The following is a 23,853-nucleotide window of genomic DNA, read 5'->3' as shown; positions in this document are numbered from 1 at the left end:
CAAGCTGCAATCAATCCCTTAGGTGTTCAGTTCTGGCATCGCAGATCCAGCATCCCAGCCCTGCCCACTGGGTCGGTCTTTGTTCTGAGGAGCCTCCCGGTAAGCTTGGAGCCCAGGGTCTCTAACCGGGCCAGCTCCGCACCAGCCACAGCTGCCGTCCGCCGCCCCTCAGCCAGGCGTCGTGGGGTTTGCAGGCAGCACAGCCTCGCACGAGGTCACCGCCAGAGCTCACAGGGTTGCATCCGCCCAGTCACTTACAGAAGGGGAAACAAACAGGGGCCAGGAGGAGTGGACATATTCCCAGAAGTGGGAGAGCCCCTCAGGCCCGGAGTGACTTGGCGCCCCCTGGTGACAGGAATAACAACTGCAGCTTCGTCACTCCCGTCTCCAGCGGAGACGCGCTTTCGAGAGGGGACAGCACTGGGGAGAGACACTGAGGGCACAAGAGCAGGGGTAGGGAGGTGTTCAGCCAGTCCACGGCAGCTCGAGGGCACCCCCAGCCCACCTCGATGGCCCCAACAGCACCAGCAGCACGCCCCAAGTCCTGGCGCGGCACCAGCGGGGACACAGGAGAGCGTCAGGTGGCTCGGCAGTGACCTCACAGGAATCATTACGGATACGGGCTTCATACACGGATTAATGAAAACAAACTACCATATTGTTTGGGAATGAGATGATACATATTCAAGTAAAACAAAACTGAACCAATTTAAGAAAAAGCGGTAAGGTAACAGCAGCACGGGTGGTGCCGAGGAAAGACCGCGTAGCATGCAGACGGCGCTCACGCTGTGCCGGGCCCCAGCCCAGCTCTCCATAAGCCAGCAGAACCCCAGGCCTGGCCCCTCTGCACATCTGTTCGCTTGTGATGCTGCGGCGAAATGGTCAAGGGGAGAACAGGGTGAAGGTGTGAGGAGCATGGACTGAAAGACAAAGTTCCCCAGACCCGGTGTGGGGCCTCCAGCCTGGGGTCATCCACCCCGGGCTTCCACGGCCTTAAGGAACCACACAGGCCTCACCACGGCGGGCACGAGTCAGTGAGCAGCTCCCCCAGCTGCCTGGCCCACCCTAGAGGCTGCAGAGTGAGGGCACAGCTGCTGAAGTGGCCAGGCCCTGAGGAGTCCTTGCTGCCTCCTTCCCCGTCCACCCGGGGCTCCCCACGCGGTCTCACAAAGTGGGTAAGAACACGGGCTCTGGAGCCAGAGTGCCTGGGGTTGGATCCTGACTCCTAATTTAAAACTCTGATGCTGAGCAAAGCGATTTCACCTCTATGCCTCCATCACCTTATCCCCAAAATGGGGCGAGGGTGACTAACTCCTCGGCTACCTCTGGTGACAGAGTATGACTTCATCCCTCCCCAACCAGCGCTTAGCATTCTCATGGGTGCACACAAACCCGTCACAGCCGTGTTTTCTCCCCCGCTGGAAGGCAGGGACCAGAAGAGGCATGCAAGCACCTGTCCATTACGGAATGGCTGGTGAGGCCGGGTGGACGCCCATGTGTGGGAGCAGGGGGGACATGCGTGCGTGTGCGTGTGCATGTCAGATCAGGGCTCAAACGTGTTCACTCAACTCCCAAGTCCAATGCCCTGAAGGTCCCACTCAAGCAGGGGCTGGAGTTCAAGTGGCTGTCAGAGAGGAGGGGACGGCGGCGGGTAAGGGAGAGCACGTGCCTGCTTGCCAGGGAAGGTGGATCCGGAGCTAGTGGCCTGGGATAAGAGCTGTCCTTGACCTGGTGAGGCTGTGACTGACAATCGCAACCACCGCTTCCCCTCTCTGAAAGGGACATCTGCAGGGTCTCAGGAGATGACACGTGAGGGCACTTGCTAAGCAGCCGCATGGTGCCAGGTCTGAGCAGGAGGCACGACTGGACAGAGGTCGCAGATGGTGGGCACCGCTTCCAGGTACTGGGAACTCACTGTGGGAGGCCCGACGCTGAGTTACTTTCTAGGCACAGGTCCTCTTAGCCAGCTCGGAGATCCAAGGCTGGCAGAGTTACGACTCCATTTCCTAAAAAGGGGAGGCCAGCTCAGAAAGGGCAAGTCGTCTGTGCGAGGTCCCGGGGCCAGGAGAGGCGGTACTGGAACACACAGCCAGACCCGTGCTGGTCTGACACTGGAGCAGGGCTTCTCATACTGCTTTGGCCTGATCAGGAAGGGACCGGGGGCAGAGGCAGGCTGGGGGCCCCCCTGGACTCTGGGTGGGGCACAGTGTGAGCTCTGGGGAGGGATGCTGCTGTGCGGCAGTTGGCGGGTGAGACCTCCCACAGGGGTGAGGCTCTGTAGCTCGCCCCAGCAGCTCGTGCCAGTCTCCTAGGAAGAGGCTGAGAGGCACACGGAGCCTGCCTCCCCCTCCCAGCTGTGCTGGCCCTCACAAAGGGAGGGAGAGAAATCCAATGCCGGGCATCGGGTGACAGGCAGAGAGACACGTGTGTCTGGTGCGGGGCTCTTGTCTGCACACAGGTGCAAAGGCACCCGGAGACGCAAGGAGAGGCTGGGCACCAGGGGGCGGCAATGACTCAGGCCATCCCTGCCAGCCTGGAGCTGGTGGGAGAGAGAAGACACAAGTCATCCCAGTGGGAATCAAAAACCAGGAAGCAACAGCATGGGGGGAGAGGGAAGGGGCGAGGGAGCAGGGGCCCAGCTCTCCCCGCTGGGGCTTCACATGGACAAGACAGCTACAGGGCAGTGGGCAATGGCCCCTGGGAGGGGGAGGTGTAACAGGGTGGGCGCAGGCCCGGCAGGATCCAGGGCAGCACGAGGTAGTGCATGGGAGGGCAGAGCTGGGAAGTGAGGACTCTGCTCTCTGCCCGAGACAGGAGCCACCAGGGCTGGGCACAGGGCAGTGACAGGAGCTACTCGAGGTCTGGGGAGGATTCTATTACATAGGAACGGGGTCTCTTGGAGACCTGGGCAGGGAGCCCACTGTGCACAGTAACAAGAAGCCTGCCAGGGTGGGGACACCAGAGGAGACAAGTGAGGTTTAAGAGTGTGGGGGAGCCCAGAGCCAGGGGCCTGGGTTCTACTCCCCTTCCTAATCCCCCCATCAGCTCACAGCACGCAGCCGTGACCTCCCAGGGCTGGCCCGCAGCAGCAGCAGAGCCCAACTTGGGAGGCTGCCTGCCTCGCTCTTCCTCTGCCACGAGGGGGGGGGCACAATCACATCCACCCACTCGACAGACAGGAAACCAAGAATCTCGTGGCAGGTGGGTGGCCTGGCCCCAGCAGGATGGCATCTCTCCATGCGGGACCCAGGAACCGGGCTCTCAGGGCTCTTTCCTGCATGACTCCCCAAGCTTTGGTGCTCCCACGGCTTGAGGTCTGTGGAACACCATCCTGCCCTAAACCAGGCCACTTGGGCGCACACCTTCGGGGTAGAAGCCTGGCTCAGAGGGGACCCGGCTGGTGTTCAAGGCACAGGCAGGCCTACAAACCCACAGCCGCACCGTGGACGCGGTGAGGCCGACTTTGTGTCAGACACACAACCTGTCCTCCCAGGGAGCACTGCCTTGGCCTGGATGCCGGTCAAAGCACTGGATGGCCTGCTTCCCCGGCCACCCTCCCGGTGCCATCCCGGGACCCCAGTGGGACCATCCTCATTACCTCCACTCCCCACCGCCCCCCCCAAAGCTTCCAGGGGTGGACAGCGGTCAGTCCACAGCTCCGTGGCTGACCCTCATGGAACCAGCCACAGCCAGTCCCAGGGCCATGCTGGAACCGTGCAGAAAGAGCTCTCCTCTGCAGAGCTGGGGCTGAGGTTACCTCTCATTTCTGGAGCTGCTGGTGGCCATCCTGGCATCCACCAGGAGGAGAGGGCCTCCCCAGCCAACTCAGAGGAAAGGTGGGCTCAGACGTTTGAGATCCTGGACCCAGCCAGGCCTGAAGCCTGACCATTCAGGATTCCTCAGGTCCCTATCCAACAAATGCTCCCTTTTTCCTTCAGCTCCTTGGAGTTCAGCTTCTTAGCCAGGAGAATTCCAACTTAGGTGCCATCTTGCCATTCATTCAGCAAATACCTCCCGAGGCCTACCACATGCCAAGTTCTGTGCTGCACTGGGAGACGGGGATGGCTCTGACCTGGCCCCCACCCTCTGGGGGTCCTTGCTGAGGGGTGGAGGCAGGTATGCCCTAGGAGGGCGATGCGAACACCCCAGACTGAGCTAAGATGAGATAGTCAGGAGGGAGACAGCTCTCAGAGGCCCCTTTTAAGCTCTGTCCATGGCCCCTTCCTTCCCCCTGGGCACGGTGCTCCAGCCACACCCCCAACTCTTCTTCCCAGAAGGCCCAGTGCTTCCACACACCTCATACCCTCCCTCCCCTCTCTCAGGTCAACTCTCAGCACAGATGTCTCCTCCTCCAGGAAGCCCTCCCTGACCTGCAGACCGGGTCAGGCCCCCTTCTCTAGGTTTCCCCATCTTGGCCCTGCCCATTCTGAGCTGTCACTGTCTGAAGACAGGCCTGTCTCCTTCCACTGAACTGAGAGCCCTGGGAAGACAGGCCAGGGGTGCGGTCCAGGCTGTGCCACCAACACTGCCCAGCACGGAGGCCAGGCACAGAGAAGGCACCAAGACGGGGGGCGGGAGTGGCAGACAGAAGGACGAGCTCACAGCTGGCTGCTGTACTAGGCCTCTGAGCAGGAGGGGCCCACCGGTTCCGTGGGGAGACTACTGTGGAGGCCTGACCGAGGGCCTCCTGGACCAGGAAGCCTGGAGGGAGGTGAGAGGGGCCGGGCCATAGGCCCTGCCAGCAACTACTCATTTTGTGACAGAGCGCTCCTTGCACAGAACGGCAGGAGCTGCTCTTTAGCTCAGCCGCTTCCCTACCAGGCGCTCCGCCAGGCACTGCGCGCTGAGCTGCTCATCCTCGCCATAATGCTGCAGTGGAGCGCGCCAGCCCACTGCCCACCACACAGAGGAGGAGACCTCTCGTGACGCTACATGCTCTCCTAAGTCACGAAGCAGGGAGGAGGCGGAGGGGATGGTCAAAGGCAGGAGGGTCGTCCCCCCCACCCACCTTGGTGCCTGGAGGTCCTCAGGCCCTCAGCTGCAGTCTGGACCGACTGGTTTGGGGGCCTAGAAATGCAGCCTTCTCTAATATCAGGTCAGGGAGGCTGCCAGAAGGATTCCTCTTTCTCTTTAGGGCTGCCGGGATCTGGAGAGCCAGTCCTGTCCCTTAGCAGAGCCACCCTCCGGGGCTCCTCACGGTGCCTGCTGAGACCCGAGCGGCTGCAGTGGCTGAGCATGAGACGCACAGGTGTGGGGCCAGCCTGGTGTGCTCTCGTCCCGGGACAGCCCTCTCCCCTCCACCCCCCCACACACAATAAGTAGCCACTGATCTCCCCCACCCCGCCCCACCCTATCCCAGAGCCTCCCTGCATGGTCAGGGAGACAAAACCGAAAGCAATCACAGAGGAGCCCCACAGGCTGTAACGGAGGGTAGGGAGGGAACATGGAGGCAGGGAGGATGGGCAGACTGGGATCTGCTGGAAAGGAACACCTAGAAAAGTCTCAGCGAGGACTTGAAGAGTGAGACAGCAGAGAGAGAGGCATCCTGGGCAGAAGGAATTTTGTGAACAGGTACAGGCATGGAGACTGCGCAGTGCACCTGAACAGTGAGCCACATGATCAGGAGGGCCTAGGGTATGTGAGGGGAGGTGGGGGGCACCCATGGAGGGTCTCAGTCACCAAGCACGGGATAGGGGTGTCATCCTAGAGCCGTGGGTGGCAAAGCCTATACGCAGAAGAGGCAGGAAAGCAGAACTGGCCCAGTAGTCAAGGTCCCTACTCAATCCTTGTCAGTGACAGAGGTGTCTGTTCATAACGCCTCAGGGCCTTTGCACCTGTTACCCTCCGCCCAGAGTGCTCTTTCACCTTTTATCTCCATGGCTCTATCCCTCCCCGCCTGCCTTCGGGTCTCTGCTCCAACATCACCTCCTCAGAGGCCTTCCCTGACTACCCTAAGTAAACAGTCCCCTTTGTCACTGTCCATCCCTGTATCCTGCTGCATTTTCTGTGTGGCACTTCCCACGACCTAATAAAGCTTTATATTCTGCTTACGAGACAATGAGGAGGATTTTATTGCTTTTGTTCACTGAAGTATCCCCAGAAGGGTACGCACAGGGCACACTGTAGGTGCACAATAAACATCTGTTGCTAGAACAAATGAACAGAGGTGGGGCGAAGAGTGGGTCTCTGGAGTCAAAAGAAAAGGAGTCTGAGTCCCCAGTTCCACCCAGGCCAGCTGGGTGGACTCAGGGAAGGTTCCTTCTCTTTTGGGCACCCGCATGGGGGCAGTGAGGATATAGCTGTGATGAGGTCATGGGTGAGCACATGCTTAGCCCCCAGCTGATCGGGGCAAAAGCCCTCCAAGCATCTTCATCAGGCATCTAGTTCCTTCCTGCACTCCTGAAATGCCACACACAACCCTCCCATGGCCTGGGCTGCCCCAAAGTGGGGGCAGGGGGCAGCACAGGGGCACAGCAACACAAAGCCTCCTGCAGCCTGACACAGGGAGGAGGCAGAGCCCCGGGCGCCTGAGGCCCCACCACCTCTGCCGTGCGGTCCCTGTCCCCTCAGAGCCAGGCATCTTATGCTGCCCACGTGCAGACAGAGCTGCCCTGTCCCCACCCCCAAGCCCCTCCCCACGCCCCTCTGGGCACACGGGCAGCCTGAGGAGCCTCTCTGGTGCTCTGAGGAGCCATCACCTTGCCCCGACTCCCAGCCTGATTTACAAGCCAGATCTCGTTTATGCCTCCCAACAGCCCTGGGAAGCTTCCCAGAAGAGGTCTGGAGGTGGGAAGTGACCGCCCAAGGACACTTTTCCAACTGAAAGCAGAGGGAGGGTCTGGCCCTCATCTGCCGGTCTCCACGGCTGCCTTCCTGACCACTGGGCTGGCTTGGCTGTGGGCTCTTACCTACGTCTCCACGCCAGCCACTAGCACGGCCTCTTTCAGTCTCTTCCCCAAAGCAGAAAACCAAGTTTTAAAACTCAAACACTCTGTGATCTGAGAATAAGGGAAGATACAAAGGAAACAAAAGTACGCCAACACCATTCTCTACCTACCAGACAGGCCAACGCCCACACGCTGGACAGCATGTACTGGTGACACTGGGAAGCAGGCATGCCCTCAAGCGGCTGCTGAATATGCCAACCAGTATAAGCCCTTCCACAGGCAACCTGGCAGTGCCAGTCAGAATTCCAAAATCCAAATGCAGATACCCTTTGACCCCCCCCATTCCACCCTTGGAGACGCAGCCTACAGATACCCTTGCCAAGGTGCAAAGGTATATGCCTCTCCGGTGATTCACTGCAGGACCGCCTGCACCTGCAGAACGGTGGCCGACAGCACTACCCAGCAACGGGGGAGCAGCCGATAAAGACCCGGTCCACTCAGGGACCGGAACTCTGCAGCCAGAGAGAATGAGGACACTTGCTCTGAGCCAACAGGGAACAATAGCCAAGATACACTCAACGGAAAAAAGCTAGGTGCAGAACAGCGTGCTCGTGAATGCTACCTTTCATGAAACAGTGAAAATAAAACTCTGTGCTCACTGTTCAAAAGCAAACTAACATGGGAGCGCCTGGCTGGCTCAGTCGGTAGATCGTGAGACTCTTGATCTCGGGGTTGTGAGTTAAAGCCCCATGTTGGGTGTAGTGATTACTTTAAAAAAAAACAAAAACAAAAACCTAACACAACTAACACAGAGATGGAGTAGCAAGTGCAGCAGCTCAAGAATCCGGGAATGAAGGCACTCTGCCCCTTCACTGGGCCTCACAGCTGCCCCCAAAGCCACAACAGAAAGTGGAATGCGCCCTTGCCCATGTCAGTTACAACCCCTGATGCCCTGGGCTTTGAAGCCACTGCCCCTGGGGGACGACCCCTATCCTGCCAGGCTGGGCGCTCCTTCCAGGACCTGGCATAGATTAGCATATTAGAGGGGACTCTTGGGGACAGCCGCTGGGTGCAAAGAGGCCTGGACCTAGAGTGGGGCAGGGACATGGCCCAGAGAGAGGGGAGGGGAGCAGCCAGTGGGCAGAGGGCCAGGTGCGGACTTCTGGAAGCCCCGCCTACTTGGAAAAACCTCTGCCTGTGACTCCCCAGGAAAAGAAGGCACACTGGTCATGAGCAATTCTTCCCAGTGAACAATCACGCAAGCTTCCTCCATCCCCATCAGCCTTTCAGTAGCTCAGAGGGAGCAGGGGAGCGTGCGGGTCACGCTGCAGCTGAGCCACGGTACCTTCCCCAGCAGAGCGCGCCCTTCCCGCTGACAGGGCTCCAGGGACCTCGCTGCAGTAAATGACTGCTCTGTGGTGGGGGGGGCAAAACCGCCCCTCCCTTCTCCCCAGGGACCCACGGGACAAAGGGGAGGACACCCCAACTGCACTGGACAGGAGATGGCCTCAGCCTGTGGGTGATTCGTGCTCTTCCCTGCCCCCTCCCGGGAGGCAAGCGGCTCTTCTCCACGCTGCCTGCCTGCCGCCTGCCAGGAGCTGCGTGTGGCTGGCCAGCTGCAGGGGGCAGGCTGGGCTGGGCTTGCACAAGCAGCCAGGAAGGGGCAGGGCCCCAGGAGAGCCTGCCCACTCCAGTGAAGGGCACAGATGGCAGGTGCCATGGGCCTGCCCCAATCCCCCGCCCCCTCCCCATCCTGACCTTCCAAGCCACTTGGCCCAACTGAATGAAGATCCTGTTACAGAAACACGTGAGATCAGAGGACACCTGCAGCTTTCCGAGTCTGGTGGGGCAGAGGAAGACGGCAGACCACAGGACTTACCTCAGGCCCCCTACAGAGCCTCACACACAGCAGGAGCTTGATAAGGTCAGTGGTGCTCTTGGATGAAGGGGGAAGTCAACGCCCCAATCCCTGGGTCCCCAGGGGCACAGGGCACACTAAACACCCACATCCCAGCTGTATGACAGGCAACTTTTAATTCTAAATTATTACCACTAACTATAGCCATCACTTATGTAGCATTTTACATATTTTACTTCACTTAGCGCTTTCAACAACTCTCTGAGGTAGGTTATCCCTATTTTTCAAATGGGAAACTGAGGCAAGGGAAAATTAAGAAGCCTGCCCACGGTCACAGAGCCAATAAAGGGAGGGAGCAGGATTCAAGTCCAACAGTCTGGCTCCACAGTCCTTGCTTTTAACACATTTTGCCACCTTGCTGGTCACAACCACCATTTAGGGTACAGATACCCCTCCCCCACCTTTTCCAGAAGAGGAAACCAAGGTGGGGGGTGGGGGGGAGGGAGAAGCACTCGCCGAAGACACACAGCTAGAACAGAGAGGACCGTGCCTTCAAAGCTCAGCTCATCAGGCGTGGGGTAGGGGGTGACCCAGCCCCATGGAACAGCTGTGACGTTCAATATTCTTATGCAGGCAGGACCCACCCATCGGCTTCACTCCCTTATTCTCTATCCCAGCCCTTGGCTCATTCCCTTCCACAAGCTGCTGTCTGTCTATAATGGCTCCGCTGGCTGCTTGGCCAGGTCTGTCTTGGCCGCCGCTGTGTCCCCAGCACAGGCCTGGGCACAGAGCTCAATACTGGCTGGCTGGCTGGCTGTCAGAACCACCAAGAAAACACATCCAATCCCATGGTGAGTAGAGACTAATGACATCCACAAAACACAAGTGCCCAAGACTGCCCCACTAACCGAGGGCATTCTGCCGGGATGTATGTGGGGGTCCTCTGTAACCTCCGTGAGCCCCCAGCTGGAAGGGGCTCCCAAGGGGATGTGTACATCTGAGGACACTAGTGATTTTCCCTCTGAGGAACAGTACAGCCTGGTGGCTGAGGGCATGGCCTTCAGAGTCTCATCACACTGGAGTGTCTGCAGGGCCCAGGCACCCTTCTCTAAGATCTTCCCCCTGCCCCCACAAGGGTGACATAGGCCCTTGCAGGCTCCACTGGACAGGAAGGATGTGGATTTTTGCTAAGCCCGCACGAACTGCACGGGGGAGGCACCTGGACTGATCAGTCCCATCCTGGCCACCTGGAAGGCCAGGCTTCTTTGGCCCACGACCAGATAAAAAGAGAAACAAATCACAAGTGCATGTGGCCCAGGCAGCTGGTACTAGTCCTGGTTCCTGTTGGCTTTCAGAACCCCTGGGAACTGGCAGAGGACCCCATGTCCTCCCAATGAACACCCTCATTTACCTCACACAGCTCCAAGTGAATTCTGGCCCTGACAACTTAAACGGACCCCAACTGTCCCAGGAGAGGGCCCTAATCTCTTTAGGGTTGAGTCTCCTCATCTGGAAAATGGAGCCAATGAGACCGAGACACATACACCCAACAGAGGCTTCTAGAAGCAACCACCGAGATCACCTGTAAAACGTCTGGCATGGGGTTGGTTGCTGCTTGGTAAACAGTGGCTGCTGTCATCACTGGGCCAGGGCCTGACACCTCGGCAACAGCTCGGGGCGGGAGCTGGATGAGCAAAGGGCAAACGACGCCATCAGCCCCAGCCAGAGGCTCATGGTGCACCTGCCCCCCACTCGCTGCCTCCACCTGTCCCCTGCCACCCGGCTCAGAAGCACTGGTGACACACGCTCCCATTGGCCCGTAGGCAAATATTTACCCAGGGCTGGGCTCTTGAGGGTGCTAAAGTGAAGACGTGGGGACAAGTGAGCACCAACAGAGTGGCTGGAAAGCAGGCGCAGGGACGGGGGAGGCGGAGGAACCGCCCGGGCTCACAGCCTCCCACTCAGGTGTGCCTGTGGCACTGGGGGCCTGGCAGTTCTGTTCCTCAGTCTACCTGTCTGTGAAAGGGAGCCGCTGCTTCCGATCTCACGGCCCTACAGCGAGGAGTCAGGCGCACGGGAGGGACAGCCCTCCACCGGGTGCTCCAGGCAGGCCCACGAGCTGCCAGGCTCCCAGGGCGGGCCTCCACGTGAGCTGGACTTACCCTCTGAGTCTCAGGGTCCCCCCCATCTGTAAAATGGGGCAACAATCCTACCTCCCTCATGGGCTATGGGAAGGAGAGAACAAGCCACAGCACGCAGAGCGCTCAGCGCCCTGCCGGCCCCCCACGGGCGCTCTGCCAACAGCGCAGGATGATTCCTGTTGTTAGTGATCCTCAAGCCACAGTGACCCTGCCCAGCCCCGACCGTCCTCTGGGACTGCACGGCTCCTGCCTTGTCCACTTTGTGTGAGGGCTCTCACAGCCCTCTTCAAGAGAACATCCACGCCCGCTCTCAAACTCCCAGAGGACTGGGGGGACCTCACACTTCTCAAGGCACCTCTGCCCCGGCCCCGCACACTGTCAGGAGCCAGCGGTCGGGCAGTGACTCGACCCGAAGCTGCCAAGGGCGAAGGCTGTATCCTGTCTGGCTGCCACAGGGCCGAGCACACATCCAAGCATCTTGTGTGCTCAGCCCCCTGGAGACATGCTGGGCTTTGGGCCAAATGGGCCTGGGGCTCATGTCCACCTCTGACACATACTGGATCCTGGACTCCATTTCTTGCTCTTTTTTAAAAAAATTTTAAGTAAGCTCTACACCCAACATAGGGCTCGAACTCACGACCCCGAGATCAAGAGCGACATCCTCCACCAGTCAGGCGCCCCACCATTTCTTCCTCTTAATCCCACCTGCCTCAAGGGTGAGTGTCTCAGCAGTAACTCCACAGATCCTTCACTGAACACCTGCTCTGCGCCCCACTCTGTGTGGAGGGATGCTGGACACAGCATCCAAAATAGCTCTCATCCCTGCCCACACGGGGCTCCCAGTCCAGTAGGGGGCAGAGACCCGTCTCCAGACAGTGATAACCCAGAGTGGGCAGGGCTGGGGCAGGGGAGCCCAGGAGAGTGCCTGACCCCGTCTAGGGGTCAGAGAGGGCTTCGTGGGAGAAGAACTACCTAATACCACTGGTCATGCACATGCAGGGACCAAGTGGCCTTCACCACTGTGCTCCAGAACACAACTGTACCTGGCACAAGGCAGGTGCTCCCCAGACAGGTGGGAAGGAGAGCCAGGGAGAACGAGTAGCCAAGTAACAGAGGGAAGAGCCACTGGAGAGTCTGCCATGACCCGTAAAGCTGAGTGGATCCACCAACTTACAACCAGCAATCCCACTCCTACGTCTATGCCCTCGACAAATTCTTGCTCACAACCCAGGTGTCATGTACCAGAAAGTTCACAGCTGCACCAGTTTGTAATACTGAAAAGCAGAAACAGCACAATGGACAATCTGAGGCATGGTCAGACCGTGGAAGATTCTAGAGCACCTACACGGATGAAAATGGGAAACATAATGTCGAGAGGAAAAGCAAGACCCAGGAGTCCACTCATGATGCAACACCATTTTTTAAAAAAATATTTTATTTATTTGGCAGAGAGAGAGAGAGCTAGAGAGGGAACACAAGCAGGGGGAGTGGGAGAGGGAGAAGCAGGCTTCCCGCGGAGCAGGGAGCCCGATGCGGGGCTCGATCCCAGGACCCTGGGATCATGACCCAAGCCGAAGGCAGATGCTTAACGACTGAGCCACCCAGGCACCCCAACACCATTTTTATAAAACTCGAAAACAAGCAAAACTAAACACCGTATTTTTCAGTGTGTGCACGGGCACACACACATATACACAATAAAACTTAAAAATGGGAAGCCCAGCTGGCTCAGTCAGAGGAGCATGACTCTTGATCTTGGGTTGTCAGTTTGAGCCCCACGTTGGGTGTAGAGCTTACTTAAAAATAAAATCTTAAAAAAAAAAAAAACCACACACACACAAACCCCACAAGGCACGACAGTCATAACATTCAGACATTCAGGATAGTAGTCTCGGAGTTCTGTGCCCCCCGCCCCAGAAGGAGAGGTGAGTTAATGGCAATGTTCTCATCCCTAAATTGGAAGGTAGGCTCAGAGGTCCTCATTACATTACACTTTAACACTTACATGTATGTTACACATATAGTTCATATGCCCAGAAAAGAATTTAATAACAATAATTTAAAAAAGCAGAGGGAGGGAGAAGAGCGTAGCAGCAGAGGGAACAGCACATGCAAAAACTCTGCGGAGACAGAACTGATGGTGCCTCTGGGGAACTGAAGGTCACCATCAGGGTCAAATGAAGCAAAGGGGCAAGGAACCCAGCACACGTCTGGGGACGCCGATGTGCCTGAAAAAGGTCTGCAAGTCACCCAGTGGCGCACAGCTTCTTATCACTGCCACCCACTGAAATCCCACGTAGGCCATGGGCCAAGCTCGGTGAAGGGGGCCTCTGAGAAAGCCGGTGCCCATCAGGGGACAACCAGCCCTGCCAGAACCAAGTGGGCTATTTCAGGCTGCCCGCCTCAAGCTTCCGGTCAGAGGCACCAGATGGCCAGCTGGATGCGGAGGCACTGGGGGAGTTTGAGTTGAGAATTAAAATCAAGTTACTGTGAGCTGTTTACTGGCCCAGCAAAGGCTCTGGGGATGGAAACTGGGTGCCTGGAACTTCTGTTACCCAACCTGAGTTTCTCCATCTACAGAAGGTGAGCAACACTGCTTACCTTCATGAGGTCGTTTGGTAACTAAAGGATGTATTTATTCCTCAATTTTCTACCAAATGACATAGGCTGGGCAGGCACCGGAAAACAAAACATTCTGATCCCTGCCCCCAGGGAGTAATTGCTAGGAAGATAGACAAATACACGTACAATTAAAAACAGCAAGTTATTAGAAAAAAACACTCTTATAGGAAAAATAGGGGCATGCAAACTTAGACTGGAAGGAGGAGCTAGGACAAACCTGTAAGAGAAAAGAACATGTAAGCTGAAACCTCAACGATGAGTTAAGAGTCAGAGATTCATTCCTTCAAATATTCCTCTAGTGCCTATTCTGGGCCAGGCCCTGTTCTAGATGCCAAGTCTGCCCCGGTGAACGCGACCATCACACATCCCCTCCCAAGCCGCTTACACAGGGGCACGGCCCGGGGGGGGCGTGCAGAGGACAGTGAGCAGATGTAAACAAACAGTAAGCACACCAAAGATGGGGAAACCCACCCAGGCAGAGAAAAGAGGCAGTGCAGAGGCCTGGCATGTGGAGCAAAACCCAGGGATCAAGGGGGGTGGCATGAGACGAGGCAGGAGCCGTGAGCGGGAACCGCATCCCGCAGGGCCAGGAAATGGTATTCTACAGGGATTGGGGAGCTGCTCAGGGGTGATGGCATATGATAAAAAGGACCCTCACCCGTGGGGTGCTGACAACATGGTGGCCCTGGCCGCGGGAGGAGCTGGACTCTGGGCTTCGGGACTTGCTGAGCCCCTGCAGCTGTGGCAGACTGGATGTGTCCAGGGACCAAGACAGGGCTGCCTTCTGCAAAGGAGCACGACCTCCGAAGTGACTGATGGCTCCAAGTCACAAAATGAAGGGCCCCACGAGCTTCACCAGGTCCCTCAGCCTGGTGCTCAGCAAACAGTGGCTGCAGTTGTGTTTACAGGGATCATCTTTATAATCTACTGTTGCTTGGCCCCGGCCTGGTCGCCACTAAAGCGCCCTGCTCTTACGATGCACCACCCTGAGGACCCAGGCTGATACCGCCTCATCTGCTCTCAGACCCGGCCACCAGAGCTCCTCCACCCAGAGCCGCTCCAGCTGGGACAGACGCCCTGCTATGCAGATCCAGTGAAAGAGCAAGGGAGAAAAGGATTCTTTTTAAGAAGGAAAGAGGGCGCCTGGCTGGCTCAGTGGGTGAAGCGTGCAAATCCTGTCTCAGGGTTATGAGTTTGAGCCCCACGTTGGGTGCAGAGATTACTTAAAAATAAAATCTTTAAAAGAACAAAAAAAGAGAGAAGGAAAGAGGCGTCCTGCTCTGCTCCCCACCCTTTCAGGCAAGGCCAATGATACACGAGGAAAAATATACACCAGTACAATAAAATTCCAAAGAGCCAATTATTTTCAATAGGGAAGGAGTCCTTACAAAAGGTCCCAAAACAAAAACGGGCAAAGAGCATGAAGAAGGAACTCCCAAAGAATGTAACAAGGTAACAATAAATAGGTTTAACTACCAGTCCAAAGAATGCTCATTAAAACAAGACACCATTGGGGCGCCTGGATGGCCCAGTCGGCCGGGCGTCTGACTCTTGATTTTGGCTCGGGTTGTGATCTCAGGGTTGTGAGATCAAGCCCCGTGGCAGGCTCCACGCACAGCTTGGAGCCTACTTAAGATTCTCTCTCCCTCTGCCCCTGCCGACCTCCCTCATGCTCTCTCTAAAAAATTCCCCCCTGCAAAAAAAACAAGACACCATCTTGGCATCAAGATACCCCAATGCAAATATTATTCATGCATTCACCAAAAAAAAAAAAAAAAAAGAAAAGAAAAGAAATCAAGAGATAAAACCAAGTCCTGTCACTCCAGGCCTACAGTCCTAGGCGGGCACAGATGGTATCTTATCTAAGGTTTCAATGGTTCCTACCCTCTGACCTCATAAAACCACCTTCTAAGAATTTCTTCTGAGAAAGCTCCCCATAATGAACATCAAGATTTATGGACGAGGATGAACATCACTGCATTATTTATGCTACTGAAAATGGGAAAGGACCCAAATGCTCAGCAATGCGGAAATGGCTACAAGTAATTACAATGGCCCAATGATGTATTTTAATCCTGCTTTTTAAAAAATGAGAAAATGAAAACGGGATATTCAAACGTATACAGAGTAAGCTCCCAGTTTTATTTTTATCTAGCTGTGGCAATGCATCTAGCTATAGAAAAGAGATGGAAAGGAAATGCTCTGGCATTTAATGTTGAAAACATTCCAGGTGGTGCAAATCATTTCCCCAATAAGAGTCTTGCATCTAGAATATATATAGAACTCTTACAACTGAGTAATAAAAAGACAGACAATCCAATTTTAAAATGGGCAAAGGATCAGAACAGACATTTCTCCAAAGGAGATACACAAGTGCCCAATGATAAGCATGTGAAAAGATGTTCGACATCACGAGCCATCAGGGAAATGAAAATCAAAACCACAATGAGATACCACTTCACACCCTCTAGGGTGGCTAGAATCAAAAGGACAGACACTGGGGCGCCTGGCTGGCTCAGTCAGTGGAGCATGCGACTCTTGATCACTCCTTAACTCAGGGTTGTGAGTCTGAGCCCCATGTTGGGAGTAGAGTGTACTTAAAAAAAAAAAAGAAGAAGAAGAAGGAAGAAGAAGAAAGAAAGACGAGGACGACGACGACATTAACCAGGGTGTGGAGGAATCAGAACCTTCATGTGCTGGGGAGGGGAATACCAACTGTGGCAGTTGCTCAAATGGTTAAACAGAGCCACCGCGTGACCCAGCAATTTCATTCCTGGAGAAATGAAAACATAAGTGCACACAAAAACTTGTACCTTAACATCATTATTATTCATCATAGCCAGAAAGTGCAAACCACCCAAATGTACACCAACAGATGAAGAGAGAAGTAAAACGTGAGGCAGCCATACAGTGGAACGTTCTTCAGCAACGAGGGATGAGGTTCTGACACATGCCACGATGTGGGTGAGCTCCGAAAACATCAAGCGAAATGAAAAAAGCCAGACACAAAAGGCTGCATAGTGCGTGATTCCATTTATATGAAATGTCCGGAATCTAAACAGACAGCAGATCAGCCGTTGCCCGAGCTGGGGAGGGTGATGGCTAAGCGGTGCAGGGTTTCGGGGGGGGGGCGGGGGGGCGGATGAAATGTTCTAAAATCGACTGTGATGATAGATGTACAACTCTGTGAAGAACTGAAAGCCAATGAACATACACTTTAAATGGGTGAAATATGTGTGAATTACAGCTCAATCGAGCCCTTAAAAAAATTCCAGATGGTGAAATTAACAAGTAATTTTTAATTTTCTTCATTAGATTTTCCAAGTTTGTTTTGTGTTTTATGCTGAACATACCTCACTTTTAAAGTCAGGGGATCAACGCAGCAATCCTTCCCCTAGTGATCAGCCTCCAGGGTGACTGCACACCCCTCTCCCCGACTCCCCTTACCAGCTCCAGGACAGGAGAGGAGAAAACTAAGACCTTGGCAGCCAATAAGCTCATGGGGCTCCATGCCGGGCTAGAGATGGGGAGTCTCCATCTTCTCAGAGCACAAATTCTTTCTCTAAATACCACCTTCACACAGCCAGCTGGGGGGACCCCATCCTGCCCCAGGATGAGCCACTCTGCCCCTCAAAGCGACAGAGGTGGCTGAGGAGAGCAGCGGGAGACCTGTCCTGAGTTCCAGGCCATTTCTCTCTGGCCTGCTGCCTCACCTATGAAACAAGAAGGTTACGCCTCCACCTCTGATAATCTGTACTCTGGAGATGGGGAAGGGGCCTGCGCTAGCCCTGCGTCCCCTTGGCTCGGTGGTTAGTGAGCACAGGCAACTGGAGCCAACAGCTGGTGGTGGTGCAGTAAGTCAGAGGCCCGCCTTCGCATGCCTGTTCCACCCACTGGGCTCACTGGCCTAGGATGTCCTCCCCTGGACCAGACAGAGTCAGGCTGCTGTCAGACATGGCAGCTCTAAGCAGGGCTCCACGAGGGCATCCTCTTTGGGCCCTGTCCCTACCCACCGCCCCCTGACCTCCATCCTAATGTTATGACATTCCCTGAGCATCCGTTCTGTGCCTGAGACACAGCAGTGACTGAGACGGCCTTGGCCCTGCCAGGGCTCACAGTCCACTGGGGGAGACGGACCATCACCAGACAGGGACGACCCGGAGTGGGCAGGGCTGGGACGAGGAGCCCAGAAAAACTTGGCACTGCAGATCCTGAGGGCTGAGCCCAGGCCCAGCAAGGAAGGAGGCTCCCCAAGGGAACATAGCACTTCCTGGTATTCTGATCAAAGTGGGGAGAGTTGGATCAGGAAGCAAGGACCCCATCCAGGGAAAGAAGGGAGTTACAAAGAGTGAGACAGAGGCAGGAGGGGGAGGATGGAGGCTTGAGCTGGGTGGCTGCATGCTACTGACATCCTCCACCTCCCTCCTGTAACACCTTGTTGTTGGGGGACATGGAATCAGGTCACCTGCCACAAAGGTGGAAAAGCAGATCAGTTACCAGAACCCAGGCTCTCTCAGCTCCATGCCATGATTTGGTTCCCTCAATGGTGGGGGTGATCTATGTAGAGAGATGGAGAAACACACACAGTGGGAAAGGACCTCAGACACCATCTTGCTGCACAGAGAGGGCAGTGCCTTGGCCTACAACACACAGCAAGTCAACAGCAAACCCAGCTTTTCCTGCTCTCTACCAGGCTGGCTAGCTTTGGGGTCTGCCAAATCTGGCAGGGGGACACCAGAGGCAACCTCCCCTCTTCACACGTCCTTTTCTGGACATGGGCTACATGAGGGCAGGGCCTGTCTAGTACCCAAGGCCCCCCACTGCATACTGCTTCCTTATCCACCTGCCATATAAGCTCTTGCTCAGAGCCAGGTGCAGTGCCACATGGTGTAGGCACCGGGGGGTACAGTGGCACCAAACCCAAGCCACCGTGCCTCAATGATGTGCACAGTCTAGGGGGCAAGAGAGAATATCAGCAGGCCTACAGATAAATAGACCACCTGACGGGATTCAGGGGCCAGGAAGAAAGGGTCTACTGGTACTTGAAGGACAAACTAGAACGGTGAGAGTGAGGCCAGCATTCCAGAACAGGATGGGGGAAGTTCCTCCCATGTTCTGCCACCATGCTTGAACCTAGGGAGGACGTGAGGAAGGGCGATCACAGTCATGGTCAGTGAGGGCGGCAGGGGCCGGGCCTCCTAAGCTGGTGCAGGGACTCTGGACTGGGGGTCGCAGGTCAGAGAGCATGATCTGAAGCGAGAGAGGAAGCGGGTCTGCCCTCCCAAGCATGTAGGGGGAGCATAAGAGAGCAGGGGCAGCAGGCACAGTGAGCGGGTGCCCGTGAGGAATGAATACATGGGTGGGTGAACAAATGATCCCTCGACAGACCTCCCCCTTCCCCGACGCTCTTCAGGGCCCCCGACTTTCTGAGGCCCCTGCGACTGGGTTTCGAGGGCTCCAAGGCACCCAGACCGGGGCACTCATTAGCCGACGCACTTCGGCTGAGTCCCTAATGTGCCTGGGTGTGTGGAGCACTGTGCCTCCTTGGGGGAGCCGATGGACAAGATGCGGTCCCTTGGAGAGCATCTGAGTCCAGTGGGGGGATATGGACCCAACGAACAGTAAGAGCCCGAGGCATCACGGGAACCTGGCAAGCGCAGCAGGCCTCTGCCTGGGGACTGAGCAGGTGGCGTCTGAGCCAGCGTGGGGAGGACGAGCAGGAGTTGGTCAGGAAAGGCAGGGGACTGGCCAGGGGCACACTGAGCAGAGGGAATTGGTGTCCCTGGGTCAGGAGGGAGGGCCTCCCACCAGGCTCAGAGGCGTGGACCCCATCCTGTGGTTCGGAAGGGGTCCTCAGAGGCTTTCTGGGAACACGGCAGAGGACGAGAACCACTCCTTCTGGTGTGTACGTGGCTCCCCCCCCACCCGCCCCCAGCCTCGGCTCCCGCTGCTGCGAAGATTAAACGAATAGATGCATGTGAGGAGCTCAAACCTGGTAAGGGCTCCATGAAAGTGAGCTGTGATTATCACCACTGCCCCGCCGCCCCCATCATCCAGGGGTACGACCCCTCCACTGGATCACTTCCCTGGTGTCTGCCTTCATGCTCCAGGAAGGCAGGGAGTCCAGCTGTGAAGGGGCTTTGCTCTGCAGAAAGGGGAGGGCTGCAGAGACCGCTGGAAGCTCCACCACGGCGTGGCTGCAGACCGCTGCCAGGAGACTAAGAGTGGAGAGACGCAGGGGTGGCTGTGACGGTGGCACACGAGTGTGACCCCAGTGGGTTCCAAGAGGGGCCCGGCCACCCGGCCAGGCAGGACATCCCAGCTGGGATCCAACAGGACCCCCTCCCCCGCCCCCAGAGCATCAGACCGCAGGGCTCTGGACCCAGGCTTCTGCGGGAAAGGAAGAGGGCGTCAGGCCAGTCACATGAGCCGAGTGGCTGTCAGCAGACACTTCCAAACTGCCACCCCCACCTGAGGCAACAGCTCGGCACCAGCTGCAGAGTAAGGAAGCGGGTGAGAATAACTTTAGAGCGCCTACTGTGTACCTCCATCCGATGTGAGGGCCTGCGGAGTGCCAGGCACCGCAAAGGGTTCTGGGGACAGTGAGGGGAGCCAAACTGAGATGGGCCCTGCCTTCATGGAACTGTATTCCAAATGGGGGGAAATATAACCAGAGCACGATGACGTCTGTAATTCTTTTGGGCGCCCAGCCTCTGAACCCCTTCCTGGAACTGGGGACCCCTCTACTCCTCCCACACTCACTTCAGGCCCCAGCCTCCTGTGCCACTCCAGCCATGGAGGGCTGCCCCACATCTCTTCCAGATGCCGGAGGGGCCACGGGTCCATCCAGGGTCAGGACGGGCAGTGCCAGTGTCTGCCTGGGGGCGGTCATGTCCAGGACCCCAGGCACTCTCGGCAGAGCTGCTTGAGCCTGGGGTATGCTGCCCGCTGCGAAGGCCCGAGGCCTGGCTCTTTTCCCGGGGAGTCTGAAAGCTTTTAAATAGACTCATCTGCCAAAATGGCTTCACAAACGGGGACAGTGTGGCACAGGGATGTTTCGGGACATGCCCACATTCACACAGCTGAACCCACACCTGGGCCTATGCCATCTAGCCTGGGGAGGTGGGGCTTTCTGTCCTCTTGCTTTTAGAGAGGAGGGAGCCGGGGCAGGCGCACAGCAGGGGCATGACCTCATTCAACTTCACCAAATCTTTACTGACTGACTATAATAGCTAGTCACTGTTCCAGTCGCTTTCCAAGTACGGAAAAATCTAATCCTCAATCCCCATACAAATGGGGACACTGACGCGGAGAAGCTGAGTGATTCGCCTAGGGGCAGAGCTGGACTGGCCCCAGTGGGCTCCAAAGCCCGAGCCCTGGGAGGCCTCTTGTACTGCTACCATTTCACGTTTTGGGGAATGAGGCCCACTAAGGACTCCATGGTCTCCTACTGGAGGCCCTTGGGCCAGATGCGTTCTGGATTCAGAACTTTCTGGATTTTAGAAGAGGAATAGGACAGCTCTATTATGCTAAGACCCCAGGAGGGTCTGGGACAGCTTTTAGAACTTTCTGGATCTGGGAAACGTGGGGTCTAAAGGGACTGTGCAGGTGAAGCCACGTGCTGAGGCCACACAGGGAGGTGGCACACGCATCTGAATGCACAGGCTACAAGCTGCCCGCCACCTTACCCAAGGGCAGGATGAACTGACTGCGGGCGGGGGGGGGGGGGGTGCTCGGAGATCCAAGAAGAGAATGGATGGGGGAAAACTGTCACCTTAGAAGTGTCATGGAAACACCGGCAATGGCAAAACCTTCAGGGGGCAGGGGAAATTCAGATAAAGCCCACGAGTAAATCAATGAAGTCAAATGTCAGCCATTACCTGACGCAGGGCCACCTCCCTGGTCTCTAAGCCTCGGTCTCACCCCCTTCACACCACCCAGAAAGTTCTGCTAAAAATACCAGGCATGCCCCTTTAAAAACCCTCTGCTGGCTCCCCACAGCCCTGAGGCTAACACGGCTTATGAGGCCCCAGCTGGGTGGTCTCTTTCCTGCCTTGCCCACCTCGCCTCTGACCCTCCTGCCTCCACCTCGAGGACGACTGGCTTTTTCAGACGTGCCTGGCTCACTCTCTGCCTCCAATCCTTGCTGCGTACTTCTAGCTGCCGCTCACCTGGCTGACTCCTGTGATTTCTAGGCCTCAGATGGCCCTGACTCCAGGAAGCCACCTTTGCCCACCTGCCGGCCCAAGCACACCTGTGAGCTCTCCCTAATCAGAGTCCTGGGCACCCTGGTTTGATTAGAATTGTTTACCGTGTGTCTCCCTTACTCGACTGTGACCTCCGGGGAGGCAAGGACTGGGCCTGTCTCACTGCCTGCCCCCTAGCACCTGGCATGGCCACGCCGAGCTAAATGAATGGTTGGCCATGGGGTAACTGAGTCACACTTTCAGCCAGGAGGTACCAAGCACCTACCAAGTATCAGACACTGTGCAGCACAGGAAGAACTCGGGCCAAGGGTCAGAACGAGGACCTAACGCTGAGGACAGGGGAGCCGCATGGACCTCCCAGGACTCTGGAGCTGCCAAGCGCCACGACGAACCCCCGTCCTGAGTTGTCAACTGGGCTGGGCCCTTTACTCGGTCGGTTTCTCATCCTGGCCACGACTGTGGGTGGCTAGAATTGCCATCCCCACTTCATAAAGGGTTCTGGGTTACAAATGAAACCGTACGGCCTACAGAACTGAATGCAGCAGCCTGCCGCAGCTCATGTGCCCAGTACACAGGGGCGAGAGCACAGGACTGCCTGCTTTGAATCCCCGCTTTGCCGCCTACTGGCTCTATGACCTCAGGTGAGTCGCATCACTTCTGTGTGCCTCAACTTCCTCATCTGCAAATTGGAAGAACAGCACCAGAGGTCATCCAGAGAGCAGGGATTTCAACCCAGGCCCCTCTACGTGCCACTGCAGCAGGCTGCCTTCCCAGCTCAAATTTCTGCAGTTACCTCAAGTCAGACATATCAATTTGATCCAAACCAGTCTATGAGGTCAACCCCAGCCACCCCTGAACTGAGGGCTGGAAGGCAGTCCTGGGATTGAGTACTAAATGGGCTGAGCCCTGAGCAGGACAGCCAAACCCGGCTGTCCAAACCACCTGGGGAGCTTTCTAGAAACATAGATTCCTGGCCCCCATTTGCAGAGGGCTGCCTCAGTCATAGCCAGGCCAGCCTGGGGCATCTGGCTCCAAGGTTCTTAACTTTCGGAGCATGAGACGGAGGAGAGCCACGGCTGCCTCGCTCCCAGAGACGCCCACGTGCACTTCCACTGACTCACTCACTCAAGGACTATTTACTGCCTCCTGCCCGCTAAGTCTGCGTGCTCTTTCTGGGGGCTCGTGACGGATGCCAAAGCCAGCGTGCAGATCTCTGACGAAGAGCCCCCGGCACAGACTGGATTAACTACTCTGAAAGCTTTCTCCCAAATACCACCACCACCACCAGTTATTAGATGTGAGGACAGCCTCACTCCTCTGACATTCATTCAGTGCCCGGGCCCTCTTGTGCGACAGGCTGAGGTCACAGAGGTGACGCGCATACAGTCTTTGCCCTTGAAGAGGGAAATACGATGCGAACACAAAGAGTTGGAGGTGGAAAGAAGGAGCGCAGGCTGCCTGAGTTGGAGTGTGCAAAGGGCCCAGCCTGGCCCAGCGGCACCCCCCGCACAGCGCCCGATAGCGCAGAGGGCTGGGTGGTGGGGTCCATGCTACAGATGGGACTAAGGCTCAGGGAGGAGGTGTAACTCGTCCAAAGTCATCGGCCGGTATCCAGAGAGGCTAACACTTCGAGTCTAGAATCTGGGTACCCTTGCCACCTCTCAGGCTAGCGGGCCAAGAGAGGCTGATTTAGTTTCAGCTCAGAGAGGTTGGGCAACTTGCCCAGGGTCACCCAGCTTGTAACAGATGGGATCAGGCGTGGAGCCTGAGGTCTTTCCCATGCCCGGTCAGGGTCAGGATAGCAGGGTTCTGATGGGGGAGATGCTGGGGAGAAAGATGAGTGCGAATGCACAACAGAGACAGGAAGCTGGTGGCCTGGCGATGACAGGAAAAACGAGGGAGACATCTGATGAGCATTCACTATGGACTCTGTTATCTTACTTAATCCTCACGATCACCCTATGAGGAGGTACTATTGTCAGCTGCATTTTATAGACCGAAAAATCGCGGGCAGGGAGAACAATTGGCCAAAGTCACACGGCAAATCGCCCAAAGTCACACAGCAGATTATGTGCCAACGCCGGCAGTAGGATGTGAAGTTGGGCCCAGATGGAAATCTGGGCAAAAGCATCAAAAGC

General features: G+C 56.4%; 1 protein-coding gene across 1 annotated transcript in view; it reads right to left on the bottom strand.

The window, feature by feature from the left end:
• Nucleotides 1–23,853, bottom strand: part of PPP1R37 (protein phosphatase 1 regulatory subunit 37) — a 39,697-nt gene that overhangs the window by 10,483 nt on the left and 5,361 nt on the right. The gene's annotated exons all lie outside the window — the stretch shown is intronic.

This window comes from Halichoerus grypus, chromosome 15, assembly GCF_964656455.1.
Source record: "Halichoerus grypus chromosome 15, mHalGry1.hap1.1, whole genome shotgun sequence".
Taxonomy (NCBI): domain Eukaryota; kingdom Metazoa; phylum Chordata; class Mammalia; order Carnivora; family Phocidae; genus Halichoerus; species Halichoerus grypus.
This window is presented reverse-complemented; position numbering and strand designations above follow the sequence as displayed.